Below are 26,919 nucleotides of genomic sequence, written 5' to 3'. Positions count from 1 at the left end.
CAATCATTAATAGTGAAGTACAGGAAGCCATCTGATAAACAGATGCCTTTGTTTGTAATATGTTGTACATATACTTTCTCTTAATTTGTCCTTGTGATTCATAAATAAACATTAAATGTAGGAAAGGCAGATTTTTGCTTTATATTTAATAAAAACTACTTTAATTACTTAAGGAGAAATTTATCCTGACTGATATACTTAACATAGTACTTGCTGTATAGAATTTGGTTAATGAAGTAGTCATAATTATTATCAATAATTAATCACTTTAATAATTAAGTGAATTATTAAGTCTAAAATTACATAGATATAAAACTAGCTATAAGATGTTTAAAAGGAAAGCTATGCTTTGGGGCATTACATAAGGTGTGGACAACTTGTCCTAATATATTTCATATGAGGTAAAAATAATTTTAAGAATTAATTTTTATCTACATTCTATTTTACATTTGGTTTATGACTATTCTCACTTTGTATATTGATTTTGTTTTACATTGATCATTTATTTGTAGAAATATATTTGTACTAAAAGAAGGAAAAAGAGTTTTATGCAATCAAATGCATTATCATTTCTAACAAATATGTGATAAAAAAGTAGGCCTCAAGGCACAATGCTTACCTTTCCTAATTCAAAGAATGTATTATTTAGAATATATATCCTACTGAAAGCTATCTGGGGAGAGATAAGAAGTATGTGTAAGAAGATAATTGAGATTTTCAAAGGTTTATGGAAGTTATAAATGATTTGTGAACTATACATACTTGTGAAATATTCTGGGGAGACACGGACAAAGGAGACAGGGTCTGGACCTGAATGAGTCCAATTTGTCAGAAAGTGACAGTCAGTTAAAAGAAAAACAAAGCAGATTAAAGTGACAAGATATAATGACAATTATGAGAGAGGTAAGTGCCTTCTGCAGTAGGATAAAGAAAGGCTGTGTGGATGCAAGAAGACCTATGAAAGCAAAGCATCAAGAAGATTATGAGGTAGGATTTAATTGCTGATACTTTCTTGTGTTTCATTTGCATATGTATAACATACTACTTAAGAATTTTTACAAGCTGCATGGTTATGAGAGAAAAAGAGAACAAGAAGAATGTCTAATTGAAGGGGTTTTTAATAAGCCTTGAAGGTGTTTGCTTAATTTATACCTATATTTGCTTGTATCCCAGTTAAGGTGATGTTGTAGAAACTCAATATATTATGTAACAGACTATTAAGCTATAAATAACATTATAAATAAAACCAATCTAATTATACCATGAGAGGCTAAGAATCAATTCGTAAACTACCAAAAGATCTAACTGAAGAGACATATGTTTTCCTTAAAATAATGAAATATAGAATGTGTGAAATTTATTTTGTAGTCAAGCCTGAGATTTGGGGTATGTCAAACTTGGACAAGGCTATATGTTTTCCATGAAAGATATAGAGGATTACTTTTAGTAAAATTAGAAGCAGAAAAGTTTCAAGTTATTTCAGTCATGAGTATGCCACAGCTAAATTAAAAGCCACAGTTTTATATCTGGAATTCAAAAAGATTGTTTCAAATTGGAGGGCTTTCAATTACTTGTTTAAACATGGATGTTAAGTCACTGAGAGATTTCCTCTGATAACAAAACATAATGGACTATACAGATGTTAGTCTGAGAATTAGTAACTGTGTTACTATTAATAGTGAAAATACCTTATGACCCGGACCCCACTCACATGGAAAAATAAAAGAAACAATGAAAACTAGTTTCATCTCTTGCCTACACTTTATGTAAATATGAGTCACATTACTCAGAGCTTCAAACTCGGTTACAAAGGGAAGCTAGGATTTGACACTTTCTTGTAAGCAATACGGAGAAGGCAATGGCACCCCACTCCAGTACTCTTGCCTGGAAAATCCCATGGATGGAGGAGCCTGGTAAGCTACAGTCCATGGGGTCGCTAAGAGTCGGACACGACTGAGCGACTTCACTTTCACTTTTCCCTTTCATGCACTGGAGAAGGAAATGGCAACCCACTCCAGTATTCTTGCCTGGAGAATCCCAGGGACGGCGGAGCCTGGTGAGCTGCCGTCTATGGAGTCGCACAGAGTCGGACACGACTGAAGCGACTTAGCAATAAGACAGGGCAGGGTTAAATCTGGAAGAATTTACTTGTATGTTTCCTGTGTATTTCTCTTCATATCTTCCATTATTTCATTCAAACCCTAAGCCCTTTGCCTCTTCTTGTTCATCATACATAGAAAGGACAATTGAATACTTAGAGAAAGCATTGCCTAAGTGATAAATTGAAAGGTTCTAATGTGCATTTGGAGAGCAAATATTTTCTCCACCCAAAGATCATTTTGCTGCTGCTAAGTCGCTTCAGTCGTGTCCGACTCTGTGCGACCCATAGACGGCAGCCCACCAGGCTCCGCTGTCCCTGGGATTCTCCAGGCAAGAACACTGGAGTGGGTTGCCATTTCCTTCTCCAGTGCATGAAAGGGAAAAGTGAAAGTGAAGTCGCTCAGTTGTATCCGACTTTTAGCGACCCCATGGGCTGCAGCCTACCAGGCTCCTCCGTCCATGGGATTTTCCAGGCAAGAGTACTGGAGTGGGGTGCCATTGCCTTCTCTGAAAGATCATTTTGGGTCTCTGTTAAATGGAATAGTCCAATCAGTCCATCAAAGGAAATCAGTCCTGAATATTCATTGGAAGGACTGATGTTGAAGCTGAAACGCCAATACTTTGGCCACCTGATGCGAAGAACTGACTCATTTGAAAAGACCCTGATGCTGGGAAAGATTGAGGGCAGGAGATGAAGGGAACAACAGAGGATGAGATGGTTGGATGGCATCACCGACTCAATGGACGTGAGTTTGAGTAAACTCCGGGAGTTGGTGATGGACAGGGAGGCCTGGCGTGCTGCAGTCCACGGGGTTGTTGCAAAGAGTCAGACAAGACTGAGCGACTGAACTGAACTGAAACAGAATAGGGAACTTGCAGATTGAAAGGATGGAATAGAGAAGCGAGAGCCATTGTCATGGAAAAGGACAAATTCCAAAAAGTTACTGTTTCTGGATTCTCATCTATTCACAGCCTCTGGACCACTTGTCATCTAACAATCTGAGGCATTAAGTTCATCTGAACACAAGTGGTTAGTCTTGGCCATTCTGTATTGCAGTAGAACAGGAGAGAAACATTTTCCCAGTCCCATTCTATGGCAGAATTAAATAAAATTAGTTTTCCTATAATCTAGTTCAGTGTTGAATCCCTTGCCATTTAATATATACTATTCAAATGACTTGTTAGTCCCAAATATGTGTGGTCTTTCACTTAGCAAAGTGTTCATGTATATTTTTTTAAAAAATAGTTTACTTTTCTAGATACCCTGACGTAGTACAGTCCTCTAGAAGTTCTCCTCATAAAAAAGGGGGACAATTAATCTCTTTAAAAATAAAACATTTTTTCCTGTGAGTAAAAATCAGCAAGGAATTCTTATGTAATTTTTTTATGACATTTGCTATTGGTTTGTGACTTTCAGAATGTGAAATATCAGCTTTCAAAAAATCACATGAGACTACTACTTCAAAAAATGAGCGACTCGTTTTTCAGTACTGTTATTGATATTCAAAATGGCAGTGTATTTATGTATGTTCACTTCTCCAGAGTAATGAAGTTTAGGCTATCCTTTAAGGAAGTTAAGTAAGAACACTTGTAACTTATAATGTTACAAGTCTTATAATGTCTCTAAATAAAATGTCTCTAGAGTCTTATAATGACTCTAAATTTCATTTTTAGAAGAATTTTATACTCAGGCATGTTTTACTTAACATCTCAGAATGGCAAGTGGATGAATATACCTGTACCACTAAGGTCAATGAAACATTAATTTATAGCAACACACAGAGAGGTGAGAAAAAAAGACCTTGGACAGACTTTAGGTGGTAGGAAATGATGAATAAATTTTAATAGAAATTTAAATATCACACAGGATTTAGTTTGTAGGTATTATCCCACGACAACTTAAGTATAGGAAAATACCTTTTCCATTTTTATATATAAGAAATCTGATGTTTTATATTGGTAAGATCCTCTGGAAATAATACAGTGCATGGCCTCAAATTAAAATAAGTAATCATAGTCTCTGATTGGGTAATCTCAGCTATGGAAATTTGATTTAAGGAAATTATCCAAAAATGTAATGCTACACATTCAACAACATTTGTTAAACTTTTAATTTATAAAATAATAAAATTAATTAAGTGAAAATCTTATGTCTAAAGAGGTTTTAAAGGTTACATCAGCTGAAGGGAATGTTACATAGATATTAAAATTTACAAATATGAAGAAGAAAGGAAATTTTTCATGAAATAAAGCATATAATAGACTTTTAAAAATTGGTATTTATAACATATTACACAAGGTCAAAGTGATAGAAAGAAAAAATATACCTATTTTATTACAGCCAGCAAAATTGTATTGAATGTGAGTTGTATTGAATATATTTTACTGTGTTGAATATACATGATTGAGGCTGAAACAAGTTCATATCAATTTTAACCCTTGAGGTAGTATTAGAATCACATCATTTTTGGTGTCTTACTTTTTTCAAAATTACTTTAAAGTTTTTGTGTTATTGGAAATGTTATTTTTTAAACAAATAGGAATTCTAAGTTAAATATAATATCTGACCATTATATAAATTAAATATTACAATATTTAACTATGACCTCTTCCCTCTATCTGTCTAAGAAAGAAAAATCACGATTCTATATTTCTGGCTCAATTCTTTTTTTTCTTAATGAGGTTAGGCATACAGTAGGAAGTTGATAAAGATCTTGTTGACAAATGAAAATTTCTAGGAATTAAAATTAGCCTGCTTATACTAATCAATACTTGGAAGACATTGAGGCACACACATTCATTAGAAAATCATTACTGCACATAAAAGATGTATTTGAAGCCACACTAATGTAAATCTTTAAAAGATATGTTTATTGCATGGCTTAATAGGTGACGAGTGATAAGGAAGGAGTCGTTAGCGCCGTGTTTGTAAAGTGTGCTAAATGGACCATCGCAGTTCTCTGTGGTCTGACACGGTTTTCTGCAGATAGAGCTGCTGCTGTTTGTGGTGGGATGAAGGAGGGGAGAGAGAAACAATTTTCTTTATCCATGTTTCCTAAATTGGAAAAGTGAAATTTGTATTCCATTGAAATTTTTAATTCAAGTTTGTTGTATCCTTAACAATTTCTACACTCTTAAATTTTCCCATGAGCTACAGAAGCACACTGTTGAGTTCGTCTCTGTTATCCGTCTTTGAACACGGCTCAGTGATTTTGGTCCAAGTGTTTCACATCATTTACTTTTTATGGATTATATTTAATAATTTAAAATATATCACATTTTACTGCTATTACCCTAATTTAAGATATGAATCAATGACTAAAGAATGGTTCATTTAAAGTTGTGGGGATAAACAAAACATTGTGAAAAACATATTTTGAATGATACATGTAGGAACTGAATGCACACACAGAATGTGAAGACCACGTGCTGGGAAAACTCTAATTTTACAGAAGTGGCTATCAGAGACACTTTTAAAAAATAGGAAGCTTGAGACTGAATATTTTAAAATAATGTTACAAGACAGTTTCATTGTGTCTTAAAAGGTTACACATAATACACTCAGAAAGAAACAGAATAGCTATTGGAAAATATTTTTAAATACGATGTTGACAATGTTATTAAATCAATGACATATAATGGAGGAAAAACATTTTACTATTATATTAACCAATCATCTGTTTATTTTAGGTGATTGATATCAGTACACAGTGTGTTTATATGTGTATGCACACAAAGCTTATCTACATATTATATATGTAGATACACAAATATACAAGTATCTGTGCATATATCTTTATTTAAAGAAGTGCTCCATTTATTAATGAGATTATATGCATTATAAAAAAAAGCCTCCTCATTTTATAATCTATGCAGTAAATTTAAAGAGGATAAAAAATGATAAAGATGTCTGAGTAGTAAAGAAGTGTATAAATATATCAGTAGGACTTTTGAGTATTCTCAGTGATTTTGCCTCAGGGAAATAAACCCCACCACCCCATATCATAGGATAGTTATTACCCCATCTGTCAATTACTTGCCAATTCATGCTAAATTTCTCCAAAAATGGTGATATTTACTTTCCTCGTTTCCTCGCCTGATACCCATTTCTCCACCACTCCAATTTGACCTCAGGCACAGTATTGACTCTGTAGTAACTCTTGATAGGGACCATGGTGGGTATATTTAGCAAGTAGAAAAACAAGCTGTATTGGAATCTGATTAAATTAGTGATGGGTCTGGAAAACAGAATGACTAGGAACCATTCATTCAGCTTATGCTTGACTGACAACGTTTCCACCCAAAATGCTTCCTAAGGTCAGAATCTTATACTTTCATTTGATGCCTTCCTAACTCTGCCAGACCTGCTTTTGATTAGGTATTTAAAGATAAAAGTGTATTGGGTTAACTGTCGGATACAAGTGAAGGATGAAAGCAAGGATTCCATTTCTTGTAATTTCCTTTCTAGAAGGTCCAGACAGCTGCTAGTCATTATGTTTTAAGTATAAAAAGAGAGAGAGGGAGAGCTGGGGAGGAAGGAAGGAAAAGAGAAAGATGGAGAGAAGGAGGAAGGAAAGGAGGGAAGCAGGGGCGAGGGCAGAAGGGGGGAACGGAAAAGGAAAGAGCGAAGAAATAGGGCTAGTGTTGTCTGCTTTATTATAGCTGTCTCTTGATTTGCATCTCACTGTTAATATAGATGTCGGGTAAATCCCACTGAGTTTCATATATCTGTTATTAACTATCCTTCCTTTATTGGCTAATTTACAATTGCACTGAAACGAGGCTATATATCTCAGTGATAATAGTTCTAAACTGCATTAGGCACCTAATCTGCTTATGATCACTTCTTGGTATAATAGTAATTTTAAAAATGGATTTTAATTTTAGAAGTGTTCCATGGATTCTAAAATTTTAAAATAAATGGCTACCACCAGCAAAATGGCTTTTGGATAAGTGGATAATCATAATCTTTCTAGGAACTAAACTAATTAGCTGCCCCCACTTTCCTAAGGAGAAATCTTGGTACTTTGCACATTTCTTAGTAGCTATTTATTTGACAGAAGGACCATGACAAAGCAAGTGAGGCTACTTAGGATCATTTAACATGGTGTAGTAAAATAGAACCATGGAGTCATGGATTGAATTCCTTATATTAGATAGGATTCTGAGAATTCAAAATGAACAGAATTCAAAAGAGCATAGTGCTTAAAACTTTTGTTGGCTTTATTTTACTTTATTTGGTGGAGAAAGCAATTTCAAAGTTTATTCAAAATAATATCACAATTCAAAGATGAAGCAACACTAACATTTTGAAGAACAAAGATGCTAATTCAACTGAATCAGTGTGGCAGCCCTAATTCTTAGGCTTTCAAAACCTTTACTATAGTACATACAGATTGGGTTGAGGAATTTTATGATGCTTTGTAAGAATACTTCCAGTACACATATGACATGCCTTCAGCAAACACACATATTTATTTCAAATAATTTTGCTTAGAATTTCAAGATGAAATCGTACTCTTAAAATGCAATGATATAAATGAATAGCTGCTTCATTTTAGGACAATGATTCTAGACTTAGAAAGCTAAGAGAAAGATGGCCTAAAGGCTATAAGGCACATAAAATGATTTGACTCCTACTGAGAAAAATGTATACAGGTCAAGAAGCAATAGCTAGAACTGGATATGGAACAGCAGACTGGTTCCAAATAGGAAAAGGAGTAGATCAAGGCTGTACATTGTCTACCTGCTTATTTAACTTATAAGCAGAGCGCATCATGAGAAATGCTGGGCTGGGTGAAGCACAAGCTGGAATCAAGATTGCTGGGAGAAATATCAATAACCTCAGATATGCAGATGACACCACCCTTATGGCAGAAAGTGAAGAAGATCTAAAAAGCCTCTTGATGAAAGTGAAAGAGGAGAGTGAAAAAGTTCATAAGGCACAACTTAGAGTGGCTCTGCTATGGGATTTAAAATTTTAAAATATGACGTCTTTTCTCCTTTCCCAAAGATTTATCAAATATCCATTTCATTTTGAGCTTTGTGCTGGGTAGACACTTCCAATTATCCTTCACCCACCCAATGATTGTGTCTTTTAGTGTTTGTCAGAATCCTAGCCTCAGGAGTTAGGAGATATATATATATATATGTGTGTGAGACTAGAATACCATGGACTACCCTGATATTTTGAACTTAATTCTCCACTTTAATTTCTCATAACTTACTTGTTTATAGTTAAGTCTAGCTATACAGATATATTTCTAAATTGTGTATGGGAGGTAGTATGATGTTGGGAAGGGGAGAAAGTCCATAGCAGTTTATATTTTCATATTGTTCATCTCAGCTCAGCTCAGTTCAGTTGCTCAGTCAAGTCCGACTCTGTGACTCCATGGACTGCAGCACACCAGGCCTCCCTGTCCATCACCAACTTCCAGAGTTTACTCAGACTCATGTCCATTGAGTTGGTGATGACATCAAACCATCTCATCCTCTTTCATCCCCTTCTTCTTCTGCTTTCAATCTTTCCCAGCATCAGGGTCTTTTCCAATAAGTCAGTTCTTCACATCAGGTGGCCAAAGTATTGGAGTTTCAGCTTCAACATCAGCCCTTCCAATGAATATTCAGGACTGATTTCCTTTAGGATGGACTGGTTGGATCTCCTTGCAGTCTAAGTGACTCTCAAGAGTCTTCTCCAACACCACAGTTCAAAAGCACCGGTTCTTCAGCACTCAGCTTTCTTTATAGGCCATCTCTCACATCCATACATGAACTGGAAAAACTGCAGGTTTGACTAGATGGACCTTTGTTGGCAAAATAATGTCTCTGCTTTTTAATATGCTGTCTAGGTTGCTCATATATTTTCTTCCAAGGAGCAAGCATCTTTTAATTTCATGGATACAGTCACCATCTGCAGCACTTTTGGAGCCCCCAAAAATAAAGTCTGTAACTGTTTCCATTGTTTCCCCATCTATTTGCCATGAAGTAATGGGACCGGATGCCATGATCTTAGTTTTCTGAATGTTGAGCTTTAAGCCAAGTTCTTCACTCTCATCTTTCACTTTCATCAAGAGTCTCTTTAGTAGTTCTTTGCTTTCTGCCATAAGGGTGGTGTCATCTGCATATCTGATGTTATTGATATTTTTCCCGGCAATCTTAATTCCAGCTTGTGCTTCATCCAGTCCAGCATTTTGCATGATGTACTCTGCATATAATTTAAATAATCAGAGTGACAATAAGCAGCCTTGATGTACTCCTTTCCCAATTTGGGCCAGTCCATTGTTCCATGTCCAGTTCTAACTGTTGCTTCTTGACCTGAATACAGGTTTCTCAAGAGGCAGGTCAGGTGGTCTGGATTTCTCATCTCTTCATATTGCTAGAAGCCTCCAAAAGTGATTTTTGTATGCAAATCTCTAAATCTCTCATTTACTTGAATAATGTTTTTAAACATTTTGGTGATTATATTTGACTGTTGTACATAATAATCTACTAAAGAATTTTGAGAGCAGGAGTCAAGGCTTATTTAAATTTTTACCCTAATTATGTTTTAAACATATGTATGGCTGAAAAAATATTTCTTTAATTAAAATTTATATAAAATACATGTAGATTTTTTTCTGAAATAGTGTTCTGAAGAACTGTAGATGAAGGAATTTCCTAACATTCTTATAAAAAAATTGTTCATGTCTATCATAAGTTCCTACTTAAATAAGAAGACCTGAGATACTTTAAAATAAAAACATACCACAAGTGATTATTTGAAAATGTTGAGTGTACTTTTCTTCACTCTAGGTAATTGTATAGAATCTTTAAGATATTTAAGTTGACAGTACCTCAACTAAAATAGTGACTTTTAGTATACCAGTAAAATAGTTCTGGCTACTAGAGGAATATGTTTCCATTTATTATAAAGACAAATTCTAACTTATCAATTTTAAATCAACAGTCTTTTTAAAGAAAATATTTCATTTCTTCAGTGTGATAGATTCTGTTGAATATATATTTTCAGGAAAGATTAAGGGAAATTTTGTCAATTGAAATGTTTTTCATTTATTCCTTACATATCCTATCAGGTAAACTTTCCTTGACTGAATTGCAATCAAGTAATAATTCATCAGATAACAGCAGTTTCCTTGGAGCAAGTAACGATATAGAAGAAATAGATTATCATTTTCAAAGAGTTTGACCTTTTATCAAATCTGTAAAAGCAAAGGGAGTTAAACGCTCTTTGGCATATTTCACAGGTCCCAATTACAAAAGGCTATAGTTATTATTACAGAACAATCTGAGTCAATTAGGCTGCTAGAACTTCTGCTGGACTACCCTTAGCAACCCTCTCAACGTGCTGTTAACAGTCCTGAGCTGTGGCTTTCTATAGCACTCTCAGCATTTGATTTGGTTTACAAAGAGAAATGAATTATAACCGTCTCCTAGAGAGTGGAATTACATTGCTAACATGCTGAAGTAGTCTTTGACTAGAAGTTAAATGAGGAAAAATCCTCAGATACCTTAATATTGTCCACCATCTTCACAAATGTACTGATGGGAAGAAACTAAGGAGACAAAAATAACATTATAAAAATGTAGCTCTATTATCGTATCTGTGCTGGAAACCAAATCTTGAAATATTACTTCCATGTATTTTATATAATTTCTACCTTATACTACTCCATAAGCGAAACACATATATTTTTAAAAAGATTAAAACATTTAAGAAACCATGATTTATATATGTGAGTAAGCAGTATTAATTTTTAGCACTTGTTAAAGTGTGATTGTAAAATAATGTGGATGTTTTTATAGGCTTTACATGAAACCCATTTTAACTTCTCTATTCCTCTCAACTACTAGTGTAACTTAGTAGGTTATGACCAATTATTTATATCACGTTTTAGTGTTTAAGCTAGTGGAGAAAATGTTGATAGTTTTTATTACTATTAGGAGCTAGGTAGCAACACCTGTCTTCATTCAAAGACCAGCAATTCATTAAAGAGATGGTTCTCAGAAATTTGCATCACCTGGTGGGCTTCTTAAACCAGAGATTGCTGGGCCTCAATCTCAGAGTTTCTGATTCAGTGTTGGAGCAATAGAATTTTCATTTTTAACAAGTTCCCTGGTGACATTCTTGCTGCCTGAGATGACAATGTGAGAACCACTGCTGTAAAGAATAATTGTTCTCATACTTACAATATGAAAAAGTTACCTTGGGAAGCCATGAAATATACAGATCCCTGTGTCGCTGTCTAGACATTCAGATTGAATAGAATTCTGAATAGTTAGAACTACAGTTTAACTTCCTCAGAGTACTGAGGGGACAACTAGCAGGTATATCCACTTAGTTATTTATTCATCTAATATTCATCTAGTTTCAGCTTTGTGCCAAGTACCATTCCAGACCCCAGGGATACCATGGTGAACAGGACAGACATGATCCCTTATAGGCTGGCATGTTAGAACGGAGTGGACAAGGAGACAATCATGTATTGCTCATAAGAGCAAAATGTTGTAAATCCTACCTGTTCCCAAAATATCCATCTATACACTAGAATATTATGTAGAAGTTAAGTTATATGTCTTCAAAAACTGATGTGTTTGAAAGATCAGAGCACCCTTTCCAGTGGAAAAAAGCAAGTTCCAGATCAGCACATAAAAATTGACACAATATATATAAAATCAAAGTTCAGTTCAGTTCAGTCACTCAGTCGTGTCTGACTCTTTGTGACCCCATGAACTGCAGCATGCCAGACCTCCCTGTCCATCACCAACTCCCGTAGTTTACCCAAACTCATGTCCATTGAGTCGGTGATGCCATCTAACCATCTCACCCACTGTCGTCCCCTTCTCCTCCTGCCTTCAATCTTTCCCAACATCAGGGTCTTTTCCAATGAGTCAGCTCTTCGCATCAGGTGGCCAAAATATTGGAGTTTCAGCTTCAACATCAGTCCTTCCAATGAACACCCAGGACTGATTTCCTTTAGGATGGATTGGTTGGATCTCCTTGCAGTCCAAGGGACTCTCAAGAGTCTTCTCCAACACCACAGTTCAAAAGCATCAATTCTTCTGCGCTCAGCTTTCTGTATACTCCAACTCTCACATCCATACATGACTACTGGAAAAACCATAGCCTTGACTAGACGGACATTTGTTGACAAAGTAATGTCTCTGCTTTTTAATATGCTGTCTAGGTTGGTCACAACTTTCCTTCCAAGGAGTAAGTGTCTTAATTTCATGGCTGCAGTCACCATCTTCCGTGATTTTGGAACCCAAAAAATAATCAGCCACTGTTTCCTCTGTTTCCACTTCATATATTTGCCATGGAGTGATGGAACCAGATGCCATGATCTTAGTTTTCTGAATGTTGACCTTTAAGCCAACTTTTTCACTCTCCTCTTTCACTTTCATTTAGAGGCTCTTTAGTTCTTCTTCACTTTCTGCCATAAGGGTGGTATCATCTGCATAGCTAAGGTTATTGATATTTCTCCCGGCAATCTTGATTCCAGCTTGTGCTTCCTCCAGCCCAGCATTTCTCATGATGTACTCTGCATATAAGTTAAATAAGCAGGGTGACAATATACAGCCTTGATGTACTCCTTTTCCTATTTGGAACTCGTCTGTTTTTCCATGTCCAGTTCTAACTGTTGCTTCCTGACCTGCATACAGATTTCTCAAGAGACAGGGCAGATGGTCTGGTGTTCCCATCTCTTTCAGAATTTTCCACAGTTAATAAAGGACAAAAATGGTATGGACCTAACAGAAGCAAAAGATATTAAGAAGAGGTGGCAAGAATACACAGAAGAACTATACAAAAAAGATTGTCACAACCCAGATAATCACGATGGTGTGATCACTCACCTAGAGCCAGACATCCTGGAACGTGAAGTCAAGTGGGCCTTAAGAAGCATCACTATGAAGAAAGCTAGTGGAGGTGATGGAATTCCAGTTGAGCTATTTCAAATCCTAAAAGATGATGCTGTGAAAGTGCTGCACTCAATATGCCAGTAAATTTGGGAAACTCAACAGTGGCCACAGGACTGGAAAATGTTAGTTTTCATCCCAATCCCCAAGGAAGGCAATGCCAAAGAATGCTCAAACTACCGCACAATTGCACTCCTCTCACACGCTAGTAAAGTAATGCTCAAAATTCTCCAAGCCAGGCTTCAGCAATACGTGAAGCATGAACTTCCAGATGTTCAAGCTGGTTTTAGAAAAGTCAGAGGAACCAGAGATCAAATTGCCAACATTAGCTGGATCATCAAAAAAGCAAGAGATTTCCAGAAAAATGTCTATTTCTGCTTTATTATTATGCCAAGCCTTTGACTGTGTGGATCACAATAAACTGTGGAAAATTCTGAAAATCAAATTTAAAATTAGGCATTTCTATTATTAAATTTATAACCATAAAAGAGTGTGAAAAACATAACAAGCTATAGCATGGGTAGGTATCAGTATTGAGAATATTGGTTTTTGTTCTTCTATTATAAGTAAAATATTCATATGCTTTTATGAAATTTAAAAAAAATTACAATTTAGTGGGCAAGACAATAGAAAATTGGGCAAAGTGCTCTCCCTCATGAAAGAAAGAATAAAATTGACAATAAGATAATTGACTCTCAACAACATTAGTTGTCAATGAAATGAACATTAAAATAGTCATAAGATACCTATTAGCCATCATATAAATGCAAGGAGGAATAAAAGTACAAGCTTTGCTTGCCTGGTTCAAAAATGATTGCCTAGGAAATATCAGACCAAGAATTGTGACCAGATTTAAAGTGTCTGCTAACTCGTTACACAGAAATAGACTACAAAACAGAAAGAGCCTAAACAAACCCATCAACTTCAGCTGCATCTGCTTCGCAAAGGATATTTCAGGGAACTATGCTGTAGAATTAGTATCAAAAGCTAGTCTTTTGTATTTTCCAGTACGTACTTTCTCCTTTCAACCATACTTGCTCTCCCGTATTCCCACCATCCAGCTTTCCTAAAACACGGATGCTTGACAAATTTTTCCCAGCTTGTAGCATGTAACACTCACAAATAATTTCAACCCAGTCCCTCCCCTCAGGTGTGCTGTCTCTGATCACTTAGTAAAGAATTCTCTGTTTGACATGGCTTATAGGAGGCAAGACATGTAGCTTATCTCCTGTTATTTCCTTTATGTGCTGTGTATGCTAAGTCGCTTCAGTCATGTCTGACTCCTTGTGACCCCATGGACTGTAGTCCACCAGGCTCCTCTGTATTGAAATCTACTCATAATAAGGGCTTCCTAGATGGTGCTAGTGTTAAACAATCTGCCTACCAATGAGAGGTCTCAACAGATGTGGTTTCCATCCATGGATTGGGATGATCCCCTGGAATACGAAATGGCAACCTGCTCCAGTATTCTTGCCTGGAAAATTCCATGGACAGAGAAACCTGGCAGACTAGCATCCATGAGGCCACAAAGGGTTGGACACCACTGAGCACACATGCACACACATTGGAACCGATATCAAATTGCCAACATTCGTCATAGAAAAAGAAAGAGAATTCCAGAAAAACATCTGCTTCTGCTTCATTGATTGTGCTAAGGCCTTTGACTGTGTGGATCATGAAAAACTGTGGAGAATTCTTAAAAATATGGGAATACCAAACCACCTAACTTGTCTCCTGACAAACTTGCATGTGAGTCAAGAAGCAAGTTAAAACTGGACATGGAACTGGTTCAAAATTGGGAAAAGGATATGAAAAGGCTGTATATTGTCACCCTACTTATTTAACATGTACACAGAGTATATTGTGCAAAATGCTGGGCTGGATGAATCACAAGCTGAAATCAAAATTCCCAGGAGAAATTTCATTAACCTCAGATATGCAGATGATATGACTTAAATGGTAGAAAGTGAAGAGGAACTAAACAGCCTCTTGATGGAGATGAAAAAAGAGAGTGCAAAAGGTGGCTTAAAACTCAACATTCAAAACACTAAGATCATGGCATCTGGCCCCATCACTTCATGGCAAATAGAAGGAGGAAAAAGTGGAAAGAGTGAAAGATTTTATTCTTTTGGGCTCCAAAATCACTGTGGACAGTGACTGCAGCCATGAAATTAAAATGATTCTTGCTCCTTGAAAGTAAAGCTATGACAGACATACATAGCGTATTAAGAAGCAGAGACATCACTTTGCTAACAAAGATCTGTATAGTCAAACTGTGAATTTTCCAGTAGTTATTTATGGATGTGAGAGTTGGACTATAAAGAAAGCTGAGCACTGAAGAATTGATGCTTTTTAACTGTGGCATTGAAGGAGACTCTTGAGAGTCCCTTGGATTGCAAGGAGATCCAACTAGTCCATCCTAAAGGATATCAGTCCTAGGTGTTCATTGGAAGGACTGATGTTGAAGCTGAAACTCCAATACTTTGGCCACCTGATGTGAAGAGCTGATTGGAAAAGACCCTGATGCTGAGAAGCATTGGTAGCAAAAGGAGAAGGAGGAGACAGAGGATGAGATGGTTGGATGACATCACCAACTTAATGGACATGAGTTTGAGCAAACTCCGGGAGATAGTGAAGGACAGGGAAGCCTGGTGTGCTGCTGTCCATGGAGTCACAAAGAGTTGGACATGACCAACTAAACCACAATTTATAATAAAGAGACAGAGACAAATATGTAGGGATGAAAGTGTTAGTCACTCTTCTGTGTATGGGATTCTCCAGTCAACAATTCTGGAGTGGGTTGCCATTCCCTTTTCCAGGGAATCTTCCCCATCCAGGTATTAAACACGTATTTCCTGCATTATAGGCAGATTATTTATCGGCTGAGCCTCCAGGGAAGAGAAATCTAATTAAAGATAAGTAGAAAATTTTAGATCTATGGCCAAAGGTGCCTTGCTAATATTTCACCCAAAGTTAGATTCATATCCCCAAACACTTCTGGAGCTGGAAAATTGAACTTAAACCTGAAGAGCTTGCCATAACTAATTTATTTCATGGCTAGAGAGAAGACCCTAATGTAAACGCCTGTGAATGGGCCAGCCACCAATAAGATTCCCCAATTAACTGAGCTTGTCTGTCTCAGTTCCTTCTCTCAAATTGTCCAGTCTTTAAAGATAGTTCTCCCATACTGAGTGCATTAGGAATGAAAATCTGCAAGAGATATCTTAGAGCACAGCATAGTGGTCCTCTAACTTCAAAGAGCATGAAAATCACATGGAGAACCTGTTACAGCACAGAATCCTGGGTCCTATCACTGGAGAGTCAGATTCAGCAGGCCTGCGGTGGAGTCTAGGAATGTCTTGGAAGTTCACAAGTGGTACTGCTGCTGCTAGTTGGTGATCACAGTTGAAGAACCTCAGTAACAGTGCATTAGAATCACCTGGGGAATATTTGAGAAAATACTGCTGCCTCAGTTCTGTCCAAACCAATTATATCTGTCTCTGAAGGTGGGGCCCCATTCACTGGGAATTGATCAATTATTTCCTGGTGATTCTAATATTCAGCTTTATCCATGGCAATGTGAAGTAGTTGTCTGACATAGATACTCCAGACCAGGAAAATTTGTTCCGTCTTAATTAGTCTCTGAACTAGTTCTTAAATTTTAGATACATATACTTAGCCACTGGAAGTATATGTTTCTGAATACTTAGAAGAGAAAACACATTTGCAGCCACAGATTTTTTTTTTTTAGAAGACTTTTAGTATATAACGATGTATATGCTTTTGGGTCATTGCAAAATGCCAATAATATTTTCCTTTTAAATAAGAATTGTTTTTCAATTTCTTAATACAAGATAAATTTACATTTGGGTTTCCCTAGTGGTTCACATGGTAAAGAATCTGCCTGCAGTGCAGGAGACCCAGGTTTGATACCTAGGTCAGGAAGATCCCCTGGAGAAGGGAATGACTACCCATCCAATATTCTTGCCTGGAGAATTCCATAAGCAGGGAGCCTGGAGGGTCCATGTGGTTGCAAAGAGTTGGACATGACTAAGAGACTAACAACAACAACAACAAATTGATGTTGTGACTCCTCACTTTTTCTTTAAATCTTAAAATTTTACCAGAAACCATAGTAGAGTACTGCTTTGATGTACCTTTGTTAGGGCCATTTATAGAAAATTCATGTAAACAAATTTAACTTGAGATGATTACTTTCATTTTGAAAAAAATATTTTTTCTCTTTTATTTTGAAATACACAGAGATGCACACACAATATTAAGCGTAATAATAAAGAAGCAATCTCCTGTACACCAGTTAATCAATTTAAGAATTAAGACTTGGTTCAAAGCTTCAAGGATGACCATTACTAATCACATGGGAGGTAATTAATAACCTAAAGTTTCAATTTATCATCCCTTTGGTATTTTCATTGTATATAAAAACTGACATTTCCTACAGTAGTATGTGTCTCTCCTTGTTTGAAATTCTAACCAATCTTTAGTATTGTCCAAGGAGTTGTAAGTCCTTAAACAACCTAATTCTTATAGTGTGTAAGGTAACTTAATAGGGGAATTTAATTTGACTCAATATTATTGTAAATTCATATACTAAATAAAAGAACACACCAGTAAATATAAAGAGAGTAAATACCTAAAATGTTGGGAGATGGTTTATCTCAAAGACCTTCAGAATGTGTCTGGTCTATTTGGTCTACCATAAATGTCCTTCTCTATGACCCCTCCCACTTTTAGACTGCAATACAGGTAGAAGTGGATCACTGGCTTGACAACGAAATTGCAAAATCCTACCTACCCATTAAAAGTTATATCAGTCAAGCTGATCACAAGATGTTAAGAACCTAATGTTTATTAAACACCAATATCTTGCAGCAATTGGTAACTAATGTCTCCCTCTTACTGATCTTATCAACACATACTGAATTATATGGTTTTATATCCATGTATTTAGGGGATATTAGGATGCTGTATGCCACTTGGAATAAAATCTAAATTGTGTAGTATGGTTTAAGTACACCCTTATAACCTCATTCTCTGTATTTCAGCCTTGCTTTTCAATTTCTCAAGCACACCATGTTTTTGCCTCTTAAATAACACATTGTATTTTCACTTTGTAAAGAAACCCGCCCTCTGAATTATAAATGAGCAAATAAGTGCATAATGGTGAATTTTCATTGATACTACCTATTACATTTGTCATGCTTTGAACTTTAGCCCCTGGGACCTACATGTTCCCAGATCCTCTTATCAATGTCAAAGCAGGATCCATGACATCTTTTTGGTATATCTTACATCACATGCCACAAAGCAGTCTCTTGCAAAATTAAAGCATTTTATTTCTCTTGACTTCCTTCTGTTATTAAAGAATCAATGGTTTCCCTTACTCAACTTTTTCCATAGTCTGTGATTCATGCTGGATTCATATGCACAGAATATTTTTATACCTTCTTGCACCTTACTACTGATATTTAAAATCTTATAGTTTATGCAGTTTGCTGAATTGTATACCAATGCATTCATATTTTATCTTTTTAAACTTGAAAATAATAGTAGATCTTATCTTGTTATATGCTTACATTTAATTTCATCTCAGGATTTGCATATTTTGACTATATTTTTTTTTTACTTGTGTAAGATTAAATGATGAAATCCTCTTATGATACAGTACTTATTAAGTGTTAGCAGCTAGGATTGGTGTTCCACAGATATGATTTAATTCATTCTTCACAACAACACTATTAAGCCAGGAATAATTATTCCCAATTAACACAGAAGGAAATTGACCTCAGTAAGGTTAAGTAATCTATTTAAGGTTGCACTGCTAATAATTAACCCTAAAGGGTCTGTTGATTCCAAACAAAGATCTTAGCTACTAAATTCTGCATTTCAATCTTTTTTAGACCACACTACATCCAAAAGATTTTACTGATGCATTTTACTTACAGTTTTGCTTCTCTCTGATATTTTCTAGAGCTTTTTTTTCTTTCTCTCTCTTTCATTATGATATATCCAACATAGAAACTAGACCCGTATTGATTTTTAAATTACGTACTAACATGAGAAAGAGATCCCGAGACAGACAGATAGATGGACAGATGCAAGAGAAGAACTCTGAGTCTGTCTCATCTGTTTGGTTTATGATGCTGTAATTTTCATAATTTTTGACTTGCCCAAGTGAATAAATATAAGTGAAAGTGCATTAGGAGATTTTTGTGGTACCCTAGGGGACACCTACAATGTACTGTTGGCACAGTGGGTTATGTACTCTTACTGTTGACACAGTGGACTGTCAGTTACATATGAAGTACAGATTTTGGCTTTTCAAGTGATTGCTAGTAGTCTTTCCACTGGGCTAGTGTTTGGGTCCAGCTTTAATGTCCCTCATCATAGAGTTATGATGAAGGTATGTTCAAATTAGTGTGGCAGGGAGAATTCTGGTCTCACTGTCTCTCTCCAACCTCACTTATTCCTTCCTTCTCTCTGCCCTAGTTTTGTTTTCTATTCTTGCAACTATACACATTGCCAATAGGAGGGGTTATATACCTGGTTATCTAATTAAAAAGCATATCAGTTATGCAGGAAGGATTTTTCCCCCCCAGCTTTAAAATTTGAGGGAGTTTTGTCTTGGCTAATAAAAGAATGTGTCTTCACATTTAGTTTTATAGCAAACACATTAAAAAAAGTCTCATATTAAACTCTTGTAAAATGTGACTAGCTTCTAAGCTTGATCCTTCTCTCAGCCTTTGTTCTAAGAGAGTGGATCTGAAAAGGAAAAGATGATAGAAATTCTTGTTTAGACTCTCTTGCACACAAGAGGGATGTTTAAATTAAATTGTATGTTATGACACTCAAATGGAGGAGGAAATGGCAACCCACTCCAGTATCCTTGCCTGGAGAATTCCATGGACAGAGGAGCCTGGCGGGCTACACAACTGAGCAACTAACACACACACACACACACACACACTTGAAACTGATTGGACTTTGTTGCTCACATAAAATCCAGTGTTTCTAAAAGCACTCAGTAGACTGTAAGATGATTACCATGGTCTGACAGTCAAGTTTTGCCACACCATAAGGCCATTTATATTTATAATTATGAATATACAGTTTATTTTTGAAGACTCTACCAGTACACACTCACCAGTAATGGTAAGTACTAAGTACCTTCACTGATCTCTATTTCCTTAAAAGCACTTTGGTAGATCTGTTTCCTCACTAGAATCTTCAACTGAATACCACTTGGACTTTTAATGTTGTCTTCAGAACTAGTCTCTGTTACTAAATGTGTGTGTGCATGCTAAGTTGCTTTCGTTTTGTCTGACTCTTTGTCTGCAACCCTATGGGCTGTAGAACACCAGTCTCCTCTGTCCATGGGATTTTCCAGGCAAGAATACTGAAGTGGGCTGTCATGTCCTCCTCCAGGGGATCTTCCCAACCTAAATATATACGTGCAGTTAAGAAAATTAGAGGATAATATCTTGGGAAGACATCATAATTTGGCTCACTTAGCGCCCATTTCCTACTCTTTCTCCGTTGCCTGGCTTTTCTCAAGTAGAAACATAAAAATTCTCATTTTCTCTGGCTCTCTTGCATCTGGAATGGCCAATGAGTTATAATAAATTCTGATGCCACGGCCTATTCCACCTTCTTGCTGTCTCTCCCTTAATGCTGACAAGGTGTTTGGAGCTACAGAGCTATTGTGCCTAGTGGTGACTGCCACAGAAGGAAATAGGGACTCACAGATGTCTTTGCTCCACAGAAAACCAGACCAGTCTCTTAACTACTTATCTTCAGAATATATATCATATAAAAAGTATTTAAGCATTATTTAATACATCTGACATAACATGAACTATGAATGAAAAATACTGCTTACCTAGTTCATTAAAAAAATGAAAAAAAAAACAAAACTAGGTCTCTAAGCATGAAAGAAAATTGAAGCTAACGGAAAATTTTCAGTGTCCAATTTTGAGATGAGAAAGAAAATTTGGACTGTCAAAAACAGTTATTAAAGCAATCATTCTTCTTAAAATATACCCCTTTGTAAGTATTAATAAGTTGGACACGTGTTGGTCGGACGCATCCTGTCATTTGTCCCACCTCCTCTTCTTCCTAAGAGTACATGGAATTTCCCACCTGTAATATTTGCAAAGGATGGATTATTCCACCTCCATTTCTGAGGATGCAGTATAATGTTGACTAAATCCAATTAACATGACCCATTTTCTGGACAAGATAATTTTTCCAGATAAGTGCATATGAAAACATCAGGGCAAGTAGCATTGATATATCACGGTGAAATGGCTTTGATTTGGCTGTTAGAGATCAGACTCTCTCTTATTGCTGTATATGAGCATGAGAGCTTTTGGTAGAAGATGCTAGCAGCTAAATTGGGGCATACATTATCTGCTTGCTTTGTAAGTTAAAGTATCAAATAAAGGCAATTATAATAATTATTGATATTTTGTCACTATTATAGTATTGTGTCCTCTTTCTCACTTTCACTTTCACTATCTTTCATTACATGTGGCTAAATGAAAGTCTGTTCTGTCTTCTTGGGTAATTTTACAGTTTTGTATAGAGGAGCAAGCGATAAAATGAGAAGTATAACATTACTCTATAAATTCACTGTCCTGTACCTGTGTTTTTTAATCTTTTGTGTCAAGAAATGTTAGGGAGAGAAAACTTAAGACAGTTTTATACTTGAAATTTGGAACAAGCTTTGATTCAAATTACTTCAGTCCTTGAACCATTCAGTAAAGTCATCTAATAAATTCAGTTTATTTTAAAGCTTCAGTGAGAGTTGAAGAAGATGATTTGCAAGATTCTGACAGTAAGGCTTTACCTTCCTCACATCTTGGCACAGGCTTTTCATAGGATGAGTCCTACATAGTCCCTGAGCCAAGATACAATGTATTTGAGAACACCCCTCTGCTTTGATGGTAAATGCAGAATTAGTCTTATGTGAAAATTCCAGTATACATTCCATCTAGAGATAGTCCAGGGCATATGTTCTCAAAACCAGTCTATTTATCTGATTCCTGAGAATCTTTATTATTCTATGTGGTCACCCTCTCAGAGGCCAGACTTTTGGTTCTCAAAATTTAGTGTGCCTGAGTATCACCCAGGAAAGCTTGTTGAAAATCCAGATTGATCCATGCCATTCTCCCCAGAAGCATCTGCTGAGATGGTTGGAAAATCACCACCGAGAAATATTAGGATAGACATCCCCAGTTTCCAGACGCTAGCTATCTGAAGCTGGATAGACTACCACACTTGACTTTAAGTGCTTATAATGCCTGAGAAAGCTCATTTCTGCTGTAGTCTTTCCTTCAGATGAGATGTAGTTAGGGAAAGATTCACAAGCAGAACACTTTCAGAATAAGCAAAGTGGACTACCCTCTCTCTCATGCCTTGGAAGCAACTCATAATGATGAGAAAAACAAATATGATACTTTATCTTTCTTAAGAAGCTTGAAGTCTACTGAAGGAAGTAAGAAAAATTGCAAGTAACTATCACAGAGATGTTGTATTAAAAGAGAATGGAGAGAGTTATACATTGAGAGAAGACAGTGCTATGGCAATTGAAAGATAATGGAAAGCATGTTCAACTTGAGGTTTTCTTACAAAATCAATGTTTTATGCAAATGCTTCTCTTTTGGTGGTCTTCAACTTGTTTTTAAGAGCTATGCTCTAGGAGTCAGGTAATCAACATGAGGTAACAATGTGGTATCAATTTCCTAACATAAACTTTACAGAGTTTAACACTGAATATATGTCTTGAGATATGAATATTACAGAAAGTTAACATATACTTCTTGAAAGTGTTAGTTCTACTATCTGGATTTGCCTTCAAAATTAATGCAACCACTTGAAAAATAATGAAGACAGTAATGAATTAGACAAGGTAGTTGTAAACGGTTTACTTCTTGGTAGAAACAGTGATAGAAGAAGGAAATAAACGGAAACATTTTTGTAAAGTAAACTGAGGTGGACAAATTGAGGTTATAGGACATGACATATAATCATATAACGGATGGACCATTGGACAATGACTATAGCAAAGGAGGTAACCTTTAAAAATAAGGTGGTACAGCAGTCTCAAACCCTAACAATCTCAAACTAAAATTAAATGGTCAATTCAGTTCAGTCACTCAATCGTGTCCAAATCTTTGCGACCCCATGGACTGCAGCACGCCAGGCCTCCTGGTCCATCACCAACTCCCAGAGTTTACCCAAACTCATGTCCATCAAGTTGATGATGCCATCCAACCATCTTATCCTCTGTCGTCCCCTTCTCCTCATACCCTCAATCCTTCCCAGCATCAGGATCTTTTCAAATGAGTCAGTTCTTCGCATCAGGTGGCCAAAGTATTGTAGTTTCAGCTTCAGCATCAGTCCTTCCAATGAATATTCAGGACTGATTTCCTTTAGGATGGACTGGTTGGACCTCCCTGCTGTCCAAGAGACTCTTAAGAGTCTTCTGCAACACCACAGTTCAGAAGCATCAATTCTTTGGTGCTCAGCTTTCTTTATAGTCAGGCTCTCACATCCATACATGACCACTGGAAAAACCATAGCCTTGACTAGATAGACCTTTGTTGACAAAGTAATGTCTCTGCTTTTAAATATGCTGTCTAGGTTGGTCATAACTTTCCTTCCAAGGAGTAAGCGTCTTTTAATTTCATGGCTGCAATCACCATCTGCAGTGATTTTGGAGCCCAGGAAAATAAAGTCAGCCACTGTTTCTACTGTTTCCCCATCTATCTGCCATGAAGTGATGGGACCAGATGACATGATCTTAGTTTTCTGAATGTTGAGCTTTAAGCCAACTTTTTCACTCTCCTCTTTCACCTTCATCAAGAGTCTTCTAGTTCCTCTTCACTTTCTGCTATAAGGATGATGTCATCTCCATATCTGAGGTTATTGATATTTCTCCCGGCAATCTTGATTCCAGCTTGTGTTTCTTCCAGCCCAGCGTTTCTCACGATGTACTCTGCATATAAGTTAAATAATCAGGGTGACAATATACAGCCTTGATGTACTCCTTTTCCTATTTGGAACCAGTCTGTTGTTCCATGTCCATTTCTAACTGTTACTTCCTGACCTGCATACAGGTTTCTCAAGAGACAGGTCAGGGGGTCTGGTATTCCCATCTCTTTCAGAATTTTCCACAGTTTATTGTGATCCACACAGTCAAAGGCTTTGGCATAGTCAATAAAGCAGATGTAGATGTTTTTCTGGAACTCTCTTGTTTTTTCGATTATCCAGCGAAAGTTGGCAATTTGGTCTTGGTTCCTCTGTCTTTTCTAAAACCAGCTTGAACATCTGGAATTCACTCTTAAGTGCTCACTGATTCACCTATCAGTGGGCACTTATGTTGCTTCTATATCTTGGCTATTGTAAATAATGCTCCAATGAACATAGGAAAGCATACATCTTTTCTAATTAGAGGTTTTACTTCCTTTTGGGTAAATACTAGGAGTGTAATTGCTAGGTCATATAATAGTTATTTTTTCAGTCTTTTGAGGAATCTCCATTCTGTTTTTCATAGTGGTTGTGTTGCTTTACACGCTCACCAACAGTGTGCAGTGTCCCCTTCTGTCCATGTTCTCACCAAAACTTGTTATTTGTTAATAGTCATTCTGATAGGTAAGAGATGACATCACATTCTGGTTTTGATTTGCTTTTCCCTGATGATTAGTGATGTTGAGCATCTTTTTATGTGCCTGTTGATCTTCTGTATGACTTCTTTCAAAAATGTCTATTCAGATCCTTTTCACATTTTTCAATCAGGCAGTATTATTTATATCTTTCTCTCTTCCTTCCTTTCTTTTGATGTGAATTGTATGAGTCCTTTTATATTTTAGCATATTATACCCTTATCAGATATATCATTTGGAAATGTCTTCCACCATTCGGTAAGCAATATTTTCATTTCGTTGATAGTTTCCTAAAATAGTGTTGTCAGTCAATCATACTTCAAAAACAAGCACAAAAACTTACAGTAAAAGAGATTAAATGTATGGTTGTCAGAGGCATGAGAGTAGTGGTAATTCAACCAAAATAGTCAAAAGGAAGAAACTTCCAGTTATAAAGTGAATAAGTACTTGGAATATAATGTACAATGGGGTAAACATAATTAAAGCTGCTGTATATTGCATATGAACATTGTTACAGGAATAAATCCCAAGTTCTCATTTCAAGAAAAAATATTTCTACTATTTCTTTCATTTTGTATGTATATGAGATGATGAATGTTCATGAAATTTATTGTGATAATCATTTCATGATGTAGTCAAATCTTTTTGCTGTATACCTTAAAAATGAATAGGATATATATACTTTTTGCTTCCCTGGTGGCTCACATGGTAAAAAAAAAATCTCTGTAATGCAGGAGACCTGGGTTCGATCCCTAGGTAGGGAAGATTCCCTGGAGAAGTGAATGGGAACTCCCCCTCCCCCACAGTATCTCAGAGTAAATAATACAAAATGCTGGGCTGGATGAATCACAAGCTGGAATCAGGATTGCTGGGAGAAATATCAACATCCTCAGATATTAGATGTAAACATTGCAATGGCAGAAAGTTAAGAGTAACTAAAGAGCCTCTTGATGAGGGTGAAAGAGGAGAGTGGAAAAGCTGGATTAAAGCTCAACATTCAGAAAACTTGGCATCTGGTCCAGTCACTTCATAGCATATATATAGGGAAAAAATGGAAACAGGGATAGATTTTATATTCATAGGCTCCAAAATCACTGTGGACTGTGACTGCAGCCACAAAATTAAAAGATGTTTGCTCCTTGGAAGAAAAGCTATTAAAAAGGAAAGCATATTAAAAAGCATATTCAAAAGGAAAGACATCACTTTGCTGACAAATGTCTATATAGTCAAAGCTATGGTTTTTCCAGTAGTCATGTACAGATGTGAGAATTGGACCACAAAGGCTGAGCACTGAAGAATTGATGCTTTTGAATTGTGATGCTGTAGAAGGCTCTTGAGAGTTCCTTGGATAGCAAGGAGATCAAACTAGTCAACCCTATAGGAAATCAACCTTGACTATTCATTGGAAGGATTGATCTTGAAGTTCCAATTCTTTGGCCACCTGACGCAAAGAGCCAACTGTGCAAAAGACTGTAATTCTGGTAAAGACTGAGGGCAGTAGGAGATGGGGGTGGCAAAGGATGAGATAGCTGGATGGCATCACTGAATCAATGGGCATGAGTCTGAGCAAACTGCAGGAGATAGTAAAGGATAGGCAAGCCTGACATTCTGCAGTCCACAGGGTCACAAAGAGTCATACACGACTTAGTGACTGAACAACAGCATATGTTTTTCACACACACACAGACACACACATACATATATACACACATATATATGTGAAAAAGAGAAGAAATAAAAGGAAACAATGTGTGCAAACTTTGTGTCATGAAAGATATATGGACTCAGTATAATGGATGCAGAAAATCTACAGTTGAATAAAACTGTTTGTTCTTGAAGTTCAAATTATTTGGGTATAATTGGCTAGGATAATTTTATTTTCAATTGTTGTAGTAATTTTGGAGGCTTTGTTAAAAATAGGAAATTTAACATATGTTATTTTATAAATATTATATTGTAGGTCAATATTGATGAATTATTCTTTCAAAGAATGCTATTATTCACAATGGGATTATGTAAACATTATATCTTAGTTATTAACATACAGTACAAAAAAATTGATATACAATATTTAATTAAGCCTTACGCCTTCCAGTTGGAGAAATATATGATAGGGTATAGAATAGTCTAAGAAAGGACATACAATGTCAGCTAAACCATAGTAGGTTTGTCCCTTCAAGGAATATTTTTCCCATGACTCAGAATATAGTTTGCCACA

General features: G+C 36.2%; 1 long non-coding RNA gene across 3 annotated transcripts in view; it reads left to right on the top strand.

The window, feature by feature from the left end:
* Positions 1-26,919, top strand: part of LOC145511728 (uncharacterized) — an 878,639-nt gene that overhangs the window by 47,913 nt on the left and 803,807 nt on the right. The gene's annotated exons all lie outside the window — the stretch shown is intronic.

This window comes from Giraffa tippelskirchi, chromosome 6 (assembly GCF_054371585.1).
Source record: "Giraffa tippelskirchi isolate mGirTip1 chromosome 6, T2T-mGirTip1v1.2.pri, whole genome shotgun sequence".
Taxonomy (NCBI): domain Eukaryota; kingdom Metazoa; phylum Chordata; class Mammalia; order Artiodactyla; family Giraffidae; genus Giraffa; species Giraffa tippelskirchi.
Note: the sequence above shows the minus strand (reverse complement) of the source record. Positions and strands in the feature narration are given on the sequence as shown.